Consider the following 15,122-nt stretch of genomic DNA (forward strand, 5'->3'; position numbering starts at 1 on the left):
TCCCTCCCTCCCTCTCTCCTTCCTTCCTTCCTTCCTTCCTTCCTTCCTTCCTTCCTTCCTTCCTTCCTTCCTTCCTTCTTTCCTTTCTGTCCTTTTCCTCATTGCCACCTAAATTAGCCATGAGAACTGAGATGGATTTACAGAGAAATTAGACTCTGAAGGAATCTTTCATTTGGCTTCTGGTCACACAGCATAGACCATGTCCCTTTGCTGGCTGGGCGCATCTGAGGTTTATTCTCTCTGCCAGTCAAGTGAGAACAGTACTTTTAAGTACGTACATACCAGGTGCTGAGTAACGGAAGCATTATAATTACAACTGTTTAGACTTAGGTCTAAACATAATTCATTTATAGCATTGAACATATATAATTCCTTTATAATATTGAAGATGTTTCCTTAAGAGTACACATGGTGGGCTTCATGGCTCCAGCTGCATATGTAGCAGAGGATGGCCTAGTCAGTCATCAATGGGAGGAGAGGCCCTTGGTCCTGTGAAGGTTCTATGCGCCAGTGTAGGGGAATTCATGGACCAGGAAGAGGGGGTGGGTGGGTTGATAAGCAGGGGGAGGGGGAAGGGGGTAGGGGACTTTTGGAGGGGAAACCAGGGAAAGGGGATAACATTTGAAATGTAAATAAAGAAAATATCTAATAAAAATAATTCTCTAAAAAAAAGCTGGTAATAAAACACTCTGTCAAAACTTTCAATTATAAGATGAACACTCTATAGAGACTTAAAAGACATTATTACTATAGTAATAACATCTTGCTAAGACAGTAGATCTTAAATATTCTGTTCTGGATAGCTTTAACTGTTGACTTAACTCAGCCTAAAGTCATCTGAGAGGAGAGCCTCAACTACAGAACATCTTAGCTCAGATTGGCCTGTTGGCATGTCTGTGGAGGATTGTCTTGTCTGTTGATTGATGTAGGAGGGTCCAGCCCCCTACATGAGGTCCTGAACTGTGTAAGAAAGCTAGTTTCATGTAAGGTGACAGTGAGCCAGCTAGTGAAGCAAAATTCTCCTGTGTTCCTGATGCACTTTCATGGCTGTGAAGTGAGCCCCATTGGTTGGAGGTAATGCTGTGTGGGAGAACAAGTAGGCTTGCCTTCAAGCCTTGAGTTCCTGCCTTGACTTTGCTCAATGTTATCTGTGTTTGTAAGCTAAAACAACCCTTTTCCTTTCCTAAGTTGCTTTTGGTCAGAGTATTTTTATCATAGCAATGGAAACTAAATTAGTACATACTCTCAAGATGTATATCTTTTTAAAAAGGTAAATATGGTAGATTTCTTAGCTTGATTCTGGTAATCATTTCTCAATGTAAAAATCTCTAAATGATTTTTCTGTTTGCCTCTGCAGTTGTTTAGAAACATATTAAGTACAACTATAAAGTAGGTATATCTAAATACAACCACTCCAAGTATTCTTTCTTTCCTAATAAGATTATACATATACTCAAATGGTACTGTTATTGTTCGAGGTATTTATAGAATAGCTTTCAGGGCTACTAGCATGCTCTTTGAAGTATCCTCAGTTAAGCAAAGTTTTCAGCTTTTTAAGATAGGAGTGATTTTTATAAATCATCTATGGACATTTAGAGAGAAACTTGGGTAATCAAACTGAATAATCCCACTTGAGGCTAAAGCAAAACAAAAATCTGATAAACATAAACTGACTTTAAAAAACAAATCACAAGAGAAATTCGAAAATAACTTCAGACTCTGCCAGCATCATTAGAACTGTGTTCTATTCCAAGGTGTCTGCTTGAAAAATTTTAACTTATGATTCATTTGTGAAAATTCGGCATTGTAACGTATTAATGACACTTCACACTAATGTGGCTTGACTCCAAAGGAAATTCCAAGAACTTAGGGACTGCACTCTCCACAATTAAGGTGTAGTTTTGTCCAAGGGTCTAGTATGATGCCAGGCATTCTTTGGCAACTGAGTAAGTTATAGACAATGATGATGCCTTTGATGTCAGCGGAGATGATAATGGAAGAAGACTTGGAAAGGCCGTACTGGCTCTGGGCTGGTTGCTTCGGAATTGCTGGCATTGATTTAGGGATAAATGAAACCGTTACTTACTGATTTTTGTTCTTTTTATGGGAATTTAAAAGCACATACCTCATACATGATTCTGACATGGCATTTGGAAAGAAAGTGTTCTGAAGCCACTATACACGGAAGAGCTACCAATGATGACAGAGAAGCTCAGCACAGAGCAACCACGGAGTGGGAAGGACATCATGGATGCCCACACCAATCCTAGCAATGACCATTAGCCCAAAGGGAAGGCTTAGAGATGAATGCCCTGAAAGCACAGCCAAGCCACCAAAGACTTTCCATTCATCATGTTGGAAACATCTGTGCTCTGATGCCAAGCTATATTAATAGACTTCTACATGGAAAAATTGGGCATATGCTGTGAATATACAAAAAGTTTGATCTAAAGGAAATTTACATGTTAATAGAAAGAATCAAGGTAGGCAGAAATAATGAAAACCAAATGCAAAGTTTGAAGTAATGGAGACGATTTAATGAATACAGATAAAGAGAATATCTGGTCTGAAGGAGAGTCTGGGGAATTGTGGTTTGATCTGAGACTTGAGGGTGAGATCAGTGAACTGGCGTATCACACTGAGTAAGGAGAAGCAAAGACCCATTAGGAGACAGAGCAAGGTAGTTGTGCAGTTGTCTGGTATTCGGGAGTGTGACAGAGGAGGGGGACAAGGGAAGAACAGAGCAGTGTCTGTACCTCAGCTTTGCTTCAGGCGCTATAACTTGGGGGCTGTACCAGTGAGAGCACTATGTTAAACTGAATGCTAACGCCCTCCCTCAAACCAGCTTCAGTTATTGGCCATTAAATAGCAATCAGGCTTGCTTTGTAAATGTATTGTTAATCCTGTCAGAATTAACTACTAGCTAGAGCATTCTGACTGACCAAGTGAATTAGACTTTTCATGGAGGACTGATGCTGGTATGTGTGTTAGCTTTATACCGCCCACAAGCCAGCCAGACATTCATAAAAATTGTTAAGTTGCATGAGTTGCCCCTAAGAATGCTTCATTTGCCCATTTATAGTCCCTATGATAAGAGGAGGCCAATGGAGAGACTTGTTCAAGTTTTCTCAAGGCTGTCTGTGGCATCGTTGGTGCAAGCATGCAGGTTGGTGCAAGCTTTATTCCAGCGCTCCAGGCTATGCGAAGTGCCACACCAACTTTCTTCCCATTGGTGGATTACATTCATACATCTGTCCAGGAATTCAGAAAGTCTAATCACACTACCTTTAATATGGTACTGATTGTGTAAGCAAACAAAAGTAAACAAGCAACCCCTAAACCTAAGAATTGTTATCTGTGCTTAATTAGCCCCCAGGCAGCAGCATTCCCAGAGCTGGCAGAGGTGGTGAGCAAGGACAGAAACATGGGCACTGTCACAGCGCTGAGTCACTCACAGAGCTGTGTGCTTTCGCTGAGCTAGAGTTGCAGTGTTTTGAATGTAGCCATTAGCAATACAGAGCTCTCATAACCAAGTGTGGGAGTAATAACAGGACAAACAAATTACAGGGAACTAACTGGAGATGGGATTCCACCACGAGGGAACAAGCTGAGGGAAGAGCACTAACATGGGACATGGATTTGGTTCCCCACACATTTCTTTGTCTCCTCCAAATATAGATTTTGTTTTCATGTGGTCACCGATGACTGAACATGTTGGCCACACGCATAATGAATCCCACACAGCAAGGACTCTGTATGTTATGGGATCACTTAGAATGTTTCTTTGGTAGTTTTCCTCTGAGTAGTAAGATTAAAGACAACTCTAGCCCAGTGTCATTGGCAGTGGGTGACAGAGGGCAGCGGGAAATACAGTACAATGTATCTGAGAATGTCATTTCAATTATTCTTTTTTGTTTATTCATTGTGTTTCAAGACACGGTCTTTCTATGTAGATGACTTTAAACTTACCTTCTACCTATCTCAGCACTCAGAGTGCTGGGATTATTGGCAGGTATCAATCTCACATGGCTAATAGTCTTCGCTTTATACTCACCGCTATGCTGGGGCTGCCAGGTGGACTAGTTTGATTGAAGCAGTTTTTTTTCACAAGGGGCTTAGTTCTAGCAAGGAACAGAAATTGCATGCACAATAGACTAGCTTGTAAAAGGGGACCACGTATGAGTGCATGCACACTAGAGAAGAGGGTGGCTTGAAACAGAAATCTACCCATGAAAAGTAGAATGGAAGAATTAGGGTTGGGTCTTCAGGATTTGGGGTGCTGAGAAAATGATGGCCCCATTAGTGGAAATCTCAAAGTCAGGAGGAATAGGACGCTTGTCTGTGTATGTGCCATTTGGATAGATACGATGTTAGATACGATGGATGGGTCTGATGTCCTAGAGGTGGGTGGAGACCTGTCTAGGGAAATTTTGAGGCCAGTGATGTAGCTGCACATACAGGTGTAATAGTAGAAGTTGTGGATCAAGAAAAACTATGGAGAGGGGCTGGGGAGAAGACTTTCTGTGTAAAGGGCTTCCTGACTGTGAGATGTCCTGAGTGACCTGGCTTAGGAACCCCAGGATCCATGTAAAAGCTGGATACAGTAGTGCACATCTGTGATCCCAGTGTGCTGCTAAAGGAGATGGGAGGCTGAGTCTGGAGAGCTGCTGGAAGCTTGTGAGCCAGGCAGCCTGAAGTGCATGAGAGAGAGAGAGAGAGAGAGAGAGAGAGACAGAGACAGAGACACAGAGAGAGAGACAGAGAGACAGAGAGACAGACAGAGACAGACAGAGACAGAGACAGACAGAGAGAGACAGAGAGGGAGAGGGAGAGCTGGAGGGAGAGACCCTGCTCAAACCAAGTGGAGGGGGAGGGCTAACACCTGAGGTTGTTCTGACCCCTACACACGTCTGCTCGGCACTCACACATGCACACACATGCACACACATGCATATACACACACACACACACACACCCTGCAACTCACCTAACAACAGAGAGACTAAGAAGAGCATTGAAACCTTTTAGGGACAACCCAATTTCAGAGGACAGGATGGAGTAGAGGAAGTTATATTAGTCCCTGAAGGAATGGCCTACAGAGGATGGAAAAGCCTGGAGGGCACAGCGTGAAAACGATTTCGACAGGGATTCAGACAGAAGCTAAGCTGCTGAGGGTTATAGTTGAGTGCTCCGGGAGGATAAAGAGAGGAACAGAGCAAAGCTCAGTAGTTAGAAGGTGATGGGTGAGGGAGCGCCTCAGGAGATGTAAAAGCTGGATTAATTATTTAAAATTCACTGACATTTATGACAAATGACCCGAAGGTCAGACATTTTTATGTTAGGTCAACTACTGGGCCCCTTAATGTCAGGGAGCTAACTCACTAATACCACTTGGCAAGGCTATCTGAAGCGTCTGCACACATAATTATGCAAACCTCTCCTTGAGATAATGGAGTGCCTGGTCTTCACACTTGTTATTCACACTTGTTAATACCGTGAATAGAAACTGCCTATCACTGGGTACAGGAGTGGATCTTGATGTCTAGACTCAATGCCAATTGGCAACAGAGAAGTCTCTAGTTCCAATGGTTTCCTGCGAAACCACTCTGGTTGGTTAGTAATCTGTCTGATTCCTCCTCCTGTCTTAGGGACTGATTTTTGGACAACAGACCTTTCTGCCGGTGTTGTCTTGAGTGGTTGAAGATGAAGTAATGAGATGAAGGTTACAAAACTCGATGGCAAACATCTCCATTTGCTTTCTTTAGTAAGATTAACCACTGGTAATTATGGAAAGGAAGAGATTGCAACGAGAACTCTCTCCCATATTGCTCCCATTTGATTTTTGAGGCATGGATAAACAGAGCTCTTTTGCATAGGAATAAAGAAGCAGAAAGAATATGTGATTTTGTTATGAAAAATTTCCAGTACCATTGCAAATGCTATCTTCTTTTTTTCAGGCAATATTTCCCTTGTTGGTAAAATAAAGATATTAAGTAAATATATTTTTATGTTATCTCATTTTTTTAAATTTCCTTTTCTTTCTTTCTTTTTATTTTTAAGTTGAGACAAGATCCCTCAGCGTAGCCCAGCCTGGATTCCTAATCTTCTTGCTTCATCTTCTGTGAGAAGATGACTACTACAAAGAGCTGTCCTTCAGTGTAGCCCAGGCTGATTTGTACCACTATTCTCTACATTGCCAACAAACGTGTCTTTCATACATTGTATTCTAATCAGTTTCCTTTCCCTAACTCCTCCCAGACCTCCCCACCCAGCTGCATGCCTTCTTTTCTCTCTCTTTAGAAAACAAACAGGTAAACAAATGTTAAAGCCCTAAACAAACCATAATTAACAAAACAAAGAACCCCAGAAAACAAGAAAGAGCACAAACACACATATATATACACACACCATAAAAACACAAAATTCGATGCCATAATATGCAAGCAAAAGACCAGTAAGACCAAAATCCAACAAAACAAATGAACAAACAAATAAACCAAAGCACTATGAGACAAAAATGTCTACAAAAATACCATTGAGTTCATTTGGTCTTGGTCATCTATCATGATGGCCCCCTTTTTCAAATCCTGTGTGCTCATAAAGACTGAGCAACCAGAAGTTCCTGCTCTCTGTGAGAGCCCTGACACCTCTGAAAGAACGAGCAGTGGAAACACCAGCGACAATCAGGTGCTTATATTTACTCATTGAAAGTAGTAGTACATGTGGAGTTAACACTCGAGGTAGTCATGTGTCTTGTTGGAACAAAATCCCTGACAAAAGCCATTTAGGGAAAGAGGGGGTTTACGTTGACTCAGATTTTAAAGGTATGTGGTAGGACAGCGTGGTGACAGGAACATGAGGTGACTGGCCATATTGAACCACAGGCAGGACTTGGGGAGATGAATGCTTGGCATTTTTTGTTTCAATTCAGGACCCCAGCTCATGGGCTTGGTACTTTGACCAGGTTAAGATGCCTCTTCCTAAATCATCTAAACTAGATCACCCCTTACAGGTGTGCCTGGGAGCTTCACCCTAGGTGACTGTAGACGAAGTCCAGTTGCCAATCAGTATTAAGGCTGTGAGGGTTATGATAGGATGTTTTGATTTGTCCTTGGAAAGTCTCCTCCATCTCAACTTGACAAGCTTTCTGAGAAAGACCCACTGAGTGAATTAACAGTTTAGAGTGAATGAAAGAGTACCCAGGAGATTGGAGTTAAAAGAGAAGGATGGAAGAGACAAAAAAAATCTTTCATGCATAAAGTTTCTCATCCAACCATTCATTTAGAAGTTACTGATATTGCTATATGTTAGATAATGTGCTGGGTGCGTAATATAGAGTTGTTTTGGTGAAGGACTTTCTGATACAGGAAGAGGAAAAATTAGTCTTTTGAGAGGAAAAGCTTTTAGAGCTGTCAATCAAATCTGAAGAAGTGCAGAGGCAAAGGGATCCCAGAGTGAAATTCCTCAACACTAATGAGGGGTGGGCCAACACTGCCTACTTCTCCCTTCATCAGGAACAGTGATGTACCTCAGGAAGAAAGGCTGGTTGAAGAAAGGGGTCTGGAGAGTTTTAATGTGGATCTTCAAGTTGGACCACTGCAGGACAAACTGTTCTTAACTTTATACCCATAACATTTTTATAGGAGGGTGGAAGAAAGTCAGGATTAGATTTAATTAGAAATCATAGCCCAGCGGGAGGCAGAGGCAGGCAGATCTCTAAGTTCAAGGCCAGCCTGGTCTACGGAGTGAGTTTCAGGGCAGCCAGGGCTACATGGAGAAACCCTGTCTCTGAAACAAAATAAAACGAAACAAAAAAGAAGCCATAAAATGTTTAGGGGTGAATTAAGATATCTTTTAGTAAACAAGGATACATTAAAAACAAACAAACAAACAACAACAAAAGCCAGGCCTGGAGGGCCATACTACAAATAATATTAATTCAACTCAAGCTTAAAAGAGAACATTGCCCCTTGGCTCACAAACCCTAGATTCTGTAGAATCAGGAAGTTTCTTCTCTGAAAGCTCTTATGTAAGGACTGTTTGAGGCTAGATGAGAGATAACAGGTTCAGAGCCCAAAGGAACATTGTGTCTCTGCGTTATCAAACACTGACTGCTCAGCCAGCCCCTTAGCAGGGATTTCCTGGAAAATCCCTGGCTCCCAAAAAGCAGTGGAGACATGTGTGTGGAAAGCCTTCCTTTGGAAAGTTGTCTTGATGAGAAGAAAGCCAGTGATGACAGAACCCAGACGTCCCTGAACTGGCAGAAGAGCGATAAAGTTGGTTGTGTTGACAGTTGACAGTCACAGACAAGGACATGGTGCCTTTGAGGCGTTTGCTGTCAAGGTGGGTATTTTTTTTTTTTTCCTGGTACACTTAGGGGTAGTGGTAGAAGTAATTGTCTGCCCTGTATTGTTATCAAAGACACAGGGGCTACAGGATTCAGAACTTTGGCTGGTTCACCTCTTGGCTGGTGAAATAAGTAATTCCCATATCTGCTACTGAGGATTATTGGGGCCAGTCTGCACAGGTCTCAGGTTGCTATGAATCAGTACTTGTAAGGTTCCACAAGCGGTACGGAACCAGAAATACTGGTTTTTGCCAGACTTGGAGGTTGAAGGACTCGTGTGACCCACTGTAACAGCAACTTCAGGCCCTCTCTGGCAGGAGGTAGGGTTTATAAATAAACAGAAAGCAAACCTAAGTGACTCAGCCTGAAGTTTGTGGCACTGGTTTGATACAGTCGACATGCTTAATTCAACATCATTAAAGATGAATTGAGGTAGGCATTATGTATTTTAATAAAACAAAATAAAAACCCGCTCAGTAATAATAATCAGTGTATTAGAGACTTAGTGCATGTACATTTGAAGTCTGGTTTAAAAGTAACCTCGTATTAGGAGATTATTCTATCACTTCCTTATCTTCAAAACTAAAATTCTCTTTTAACTAAAAGTTTTTATTCTTTGATAGTTTCATGCCGCTGAAAATAACTTCTCCCTCTCCTCCAGCAACAGTGAGCTGTCAATATCCCCTCAGGGAGAGGTGATGCCTCATGAGCCCCTCTCCACCCACAGGGAAGACGGCTGGGCCTTATCTTGTGCCGTTATTCAGTAACTATAGCTGTCAGAAGTCCCCCCGAGCGCAGTGGCCGTATCATGTCCAGACGATGGCATTTCACAGTGTCAACCCGCATCCTCTAGCTCCTACGATCTTTCTACTTCCTTCCTGAGCCTTGAAAAAGGTGATGTAGAAGTTCTGTTTAGTGCTAAGTTCTCAGACACTTATTCACAGCACCTTGAACAGAGGCATGCTTCTTGCTCAAGGCTGAGAAAAGCTCTTCTCTGTAAGTATAAATATTCAGGAGGTAGTTTGATAACATGCCCGTTATCAAAACAACAGTAGTAGATCCCTTCCCCCTATCCCCCAGGGCCTGTGGTCTTCCCAGCCATGGGCTTTTGACCAGATTTACAATTCTCGGTATGAATGCCCTCCTGGAAGGCATTAGATGAGGTTTAACTCTAATCAGAAAGTGGTTGGTTTCTCATACAACAGTCATACCACCATTGCCCCATGGGTACAGTTTGCACAACAGTGTGGTTGTAACTTGCAGGGTTCACAGGCAAGTGACACCCCCTAGCAGCCTTGACAGCATCTTCCCATACAATGAAAACTAGCCAGCAGGGAACATCATTTTTAAGGAAATCTCTCGAATCTCGTTAAATTTATCTTAGCCATTAAAAAAAAAAAAAAAAAAAGACAATGATTTAAATACATTTTTCACATTTCAAGCAATCCTTATTTAAAAAAGGAGTACACAAAGATACCCATATCTGTTGTCTGAATGCTTTGGGGAATGATAAACAGATTGATAGCTCTGGTGCCAGGTGTTGGTGCTGTTTGCTTCCAGTACTGGCAAAGCAGCTAGGCTGAAACTTCATGCATAACACAGAGATTCCTGGGGTTAGAGAGAAAAGTCAGTCTGTGGGAGCAGAGCTCTCTGGAGCCCTGTGTAGCGCATGCCAGCACATTAAACCATCTGACAGTAGAGCTGACATCAACTCTCTGCTTTTCACTTCAGGGCAAAGAGAAGCAGATGCTGTCAGAGAGCCTTCTCATGCTCCGTTGTAAGCCAGAACGGCAGAGCCAGGAATGCCCAGGACTATCAACCGCCAGGAGCTTGGACAACCCCAAATCGACCCCTGTTAGGTTTTGAATACTTCACTGTATTTTACTCAGAAACCAGCTCTCAAGCTTACTGTTCCACCCTGAGGCCCACCTCTCTCTGCAGTAGGGTAGGGGTGGGAGTAATACTTTTTCTCTTTTTGTGCTGTTTCCATTTCTAGAACAGCCTCCGTATAAATAAGTACTGCTATTCCCAGCACACTTAACACTGATATTTTAGTTGGCCTAGTCATTTTTGAGTTTGAAGCAGTGAATATTCTGTTACTCATCAGTCAAAGATGCCTGGCACTTGAGAACTAGAAATGGAGGCTATAGAAAACAGTTAAGATCCATATCCAAATCATGTATGTCTTTTCTCTTATATTTACCTTCTTCGATTTCATATAACTGCCAACTACTGGGCGTGTCATCCAGAGGCCTTACCATGACTCACTGAATTTCAGACATGGGTCTGTCAAGTCTCAGCTCTCCCCTCTACACCTCACCCTCTCTCTCTCTCTATCCCTCCTTCCCTCTCTATTCCTTTTAAATATATTTTCATGAATGCAATCCAAGTGTATGCGAATGCACACAGAGTCCAGAAGAAGGTATTGCATCCCCTCTAACTGGAGGTGCTGATGATTATGAGTTGTCATGTGGATGCTGGAAATTGAGCCCAGGTCCCTGCCAGGCCAGAGGAATACTGGCAAATTGTGTAATTCTTCTGGGTAGGGTTGGAAAAGTGGGGAGAATTTTCAAGTTGAGCTAAAATGGGCTGTTTGGGTGGAGATCACTTTAGTAGTTAACAGTGATGTGCTTTTAGAGAAACCAATGCTGCCTCACACGCACTGATTGGACATTTGGTGTGTTTGCCAACCTATGCTTTGCCCATTGGAGGAACACTAGATCTCTTGGTTGGGTGGGGCTCCTCTCTGAGCTTCAGAAGCTAAAATAACAAGCAATGTCTGGCAGAGTGATTTTCCACATTCGCCCTGTTTAAAGGAAGAAGTTTGTTCTGCTGTAAACAGTGATGGGAACTGTTTGCTTTGGATGGGCTTGGTCCTTATGAGCCAAAGAGCGCCTTCTTAGGCTGGGTTCTTGCCAAGGTAGAAATTGGATGCCAAGGGAACCCTGGTCCTGTTTTGGCATTCTCTAACTACAATAAGTATGGCCAGAAGAAAGTGTGCAGGAGCAGCAGGCTCAGTAGTCATGGCTTGGACAAAAAATTATCATTTGCACCAACCATTAGCATGGAGCCGAGTTCATGGTTACCTTGCATAGACTGTGACTTGGATTCCATTTTCACACATCTCTGATTAGAGGAGGCTTTATCAGGAGACTCTTCGATGCCTCTGCGGAATCCCTTTGAGAGGTTTAGATTCCTTCATACCTATTACAAGGAGAAGACAAGCAGTCGAGCTGATTTTACTCAGTCTGGAACATGCACACAGTGCATGGGTTTTGAATGCGTGTCTGAAACGAGCCAGTTTCCTAAGTCAGTTTTGCATTTCAGTCATGGTTGTATTTGCTATACTCAAGAGCCGATGATCTATTTAGTGCTGTGGTTCCCAGCACAGGCTCTGGAGACGAACTGATTTGACTTTGAACCCAGCCTCTACTAATTATTTGGCAAGTGATCTTGGACCGATCGCCCAAGTTCATTATGTTCTCTGGTTCTATAAAACAGAAGCTGCTGTGATTTCAATAAGGGAATGAGTACAAGGTACTTGGAATAAGATCCACAGCTAAGTACATGTTTAATCTATAGTAGCCAGTTTTTTTTTTTTTTTTTTATTCCTTCTCTTGAAATTATAGGCGATGCCAGCTACTACTAAACTTCTGTTTGGAGAAGGACTTACAAGACAGTGAGAAACTTGGGATGGGTTATCTGTCCATCTCAATTCCAAGGTTCACCCATATTTGTATACAACAGAGGGAGCATCAGATGTTCAAACGTTTATGAAAGCTTTTCTCAGACATGACCTTTCTGGTTGCATGCTATAGGGAGGTCAGGTCTGTGCTTACTAACACTCTGTCCTTTGGATGTTTTGAATATGAGCTGTGTTTATTATAGCCGACTCTTATCTAGAGATGGTTGTGTGCCAGTCATATAGAATGGTTGTCAATGGTCTGGAGAATAGGCACTTTCCATATGCAACTAAGTCTATATATTCTCTCAGCTGAGAGGCAGGACATAAAATGCCACGGAGTAAGTGGGATGTGGGGGTATGGGACATTTATAAGTAGCAGAGCATTCATTGTGCAACTATTTCCTGTGTCTCAGTCCCCTCTGACCTTAGCTACTTTTTAAAGTTACTCGCCCACAGCTCTGCTATGAGCCAGAGCTTAGCCCCTCCTATTGCAGTTCTACCAGACGGTCTTAGTCAATGTCCTGTTGCTGTGAAGAGATACCGTGACCACAGCATCTCTGAGAAATCAAAAATACGAAACTGGGGGCTAGCTTACAGTTTCAGAGGGTTTCATCTGTAATTCCCATGGCAGGGAGCATGGCAGTATACAGGCAGACATGGTGCTGGAGAAGCTGACAGTTCTACATCTGGATCCATAAGCAGCAGGAAGAGTGAGACCGATGGGTCGTGCTTGGGCTTCTAAAAATCTCAAAGCTCCCCCTCCCCCAGTGACACACTTTCCCCAGCAAGGCCACACCCACTCCAACAATGTCATACCTCTTAATCCTTTTCAAGACTGTTACTCCTTAAACAATTAAACATATGAGCCTATGGGGGCCATGTTTGTTCAAATCACCACACAGGTGCTCCTTGCCTTGGGTATTGAGTGCATTTTGTTGTACTGTCAAGCAGCCCTTGCCACCCAAATCCAGTATTCCCTTGTTGATACTTCGTTTATGGACCCTGTAGCCCTGGCTATTTGTACATTCAGTTTGGCAGGCACACATTCATTCACGTGTTGGGCATTTACTATATTAATGTACTCTACATGTTAGGTATTGCACTTGGCACTGGGTATTCAAAGATGACTCAAGTCCTTGACTCTAGGGAGGAACAGAAATACAGATGAAACACAACAAAGGCAGCAACATGGTGGGGTAGTGTTTAGAAATAGGGACTTTGAGTCTGAATGTTTGGATTCATGTTCTGGCTCATCCCTTGCCAGCTGTGTGACATGGATAAGTTATTTAGAAGCTCTGGACATAGTGTACTTCTTTGTAAAGTGGTGATTGTCATTGTGCCAACCTCATAGGGTCATTGTAAGTATTGATATTTAGGTATATGGGCAATGCCTGAAACACAGCAAGGGCTATGCATTATATATTGGTTAAATTAATGAGTAAGTGACTATAATAAGATATATTACAGGGAATTATAGGAACACATAGTCCTATCAGCAAGATTAAAGCTTTGCGTCCATTTAGCTTTGTTCCACATTTGGGGATGTCTTTCAGCTTAAGGAGATATAAAGGAAGTGAATGCAGCCAGTTTGGCTGTTCAGCCTCAGTGCAGTGTTAGTGTAAGCCAGTTCTAATTCTGCACCGCATTCCCAGCAATGAGCCCCTTACTGTTCCCTTGGCCCAAACTCCAACCTGTGTCTCTAGGGTAGTACCTCAGCCTATTTCCCTACCCTTAGTCTCTGCTTTCATTTCTGGACAAGTCTTCAGTTCTGGAAGAGAAGTCTTACCTTGGTTACCAAGCTGCCCTTGTCCACCAGGATTGCAGCCACTAGCCCAGCAGTCATCAGATCTTGCTGTCTAGGTTTCTATATAGTACAGGTTCTGCTGTATTCCTCCACTGGTTCTGCTACCTACCAGCCTACTATTTTACTCTCCTGACACTATGCCCTACCTACCTTGCTGGTCTTTTCTAATGTCCACTCCTCTCAGCAGAAGGTGCTTAGTTTTTGGTCTTAATTGGATCATGGCTTCCTTCCACTATTTACTCTTCCCTACTGACCGGAGGAAGCAGCCAAGAAATGCTGAGTCAGACATTCCTGTTCCACAATGGAATGATCTAGTTTAGCCGACCCATTTAGGAATTTCCGGGTATGTGTATCAGGAGGTAGTGGTAATAAATAACCATGCCTCCCTCCACAGAGGGAGTTACTAAATAAAGCTTGCCACATGATGTGGGGGAGTGTCTTTACTTGGTGCTCAAGTTAAGAAAAACTTCTTAGTAATTCTAGCTATACTATACCTGAGTATACACCCAAAGGACTCCAAGTCGACATATTACAGAAATGCTTGCACATACCTGTCTATTGCTACACAATGACCAGAAAACCAGCCTAGATGTCTATCAACAGACACACAGATAAAGAAAATGTTGTATACACACAGTGGAATTTTATGCAGGCATGTAGAAAAATATTATTTGGGGGGAGGGTATGGGGAACTTTCGGGATAGCATTAGAAATGTAAATAAAGAAAATATCAAATATTTTAAAAAGAGAAAAAATATTATTTTTAGGGATATGTAGAACTGGAGATCATCATGTGAAGTGAAATAAATCAGACTCAGATGACAGATGCTGCATGTTTTCTCTTCTATGCGTATTCTAGGCTTGGAATTATAGATAGATTTGTGTGCATGTATGTATGTGTGTGTGCTTGTGTGTGAGTATCTGTGTGTGAATGTGTGTATGTGCGTCATGAGAGAGAATGGAAAGATCTTGAGGGAAGTGAGAGGTGGAGAGGGTGATGGATCTATGTAATAATAAAGCAGAAGGGAAGACTAGGAAGGAAGGGACCGGGGACAAATTAGAACAAAGCATAATTACCCATATGTACGGAAATGCCACGGCAGAACCCAGCCCTTTGTGTGCTATTGAAGTCTGCCTCTTGTGCCTTTGGGTTTTTTCACTTCTGTTTTTCTGCATGGCTTTTATTCTCGGTGTCTTTATGCATGCTAAATGTTTTAAGAATCTATGGGCTGCCCCTTTGCTTCTCCCATCCCTATTTTTGCTTCTTGGAAATTTCTAAAACTTGA

At 42.4% G+C, this 15,122-nt stretch overlaps 1 long non-coding RNA gene across 1 annotated transcript in view; it reads right to left on the minus strand.

Moving 5' to 3' along the window:
- Positions 1 to 14,070, minus strand: part of LOC115064012 — a 21,458-nt gene extending 7,388 nt beyond the window's left edge. The window contains exons 1-2 of the long non-coding RNA XR_003843850.1: positions 13,819 to 14,070; positions 11,434 to 11,551 (exon numbers count right to left, since the gene is read on the minus strand). This is a non-coding gene — a long non-coding RNA (uncharacterized LOC115064012). The remainder of the gene's footprint in view (positions 1 to 11,433; positions 11,552 to 13,818) is intronic.
- Positions 14,071 to 15,122: the final 1,052 nt, after the last annotated feature.

Source organism: Mus pahari, chromosome 5, assembly GCF_900095145.1.
Source record: "Mus pahari chromosome 5, PAHARI_EIJ_v1.1, whole genome shotgun sequence".
Lineage (NCBI taxonomy): Eukaryota > Metazoa > Chordata > Mammalia > Rodentia > Muridae > Mus > Mus pahari.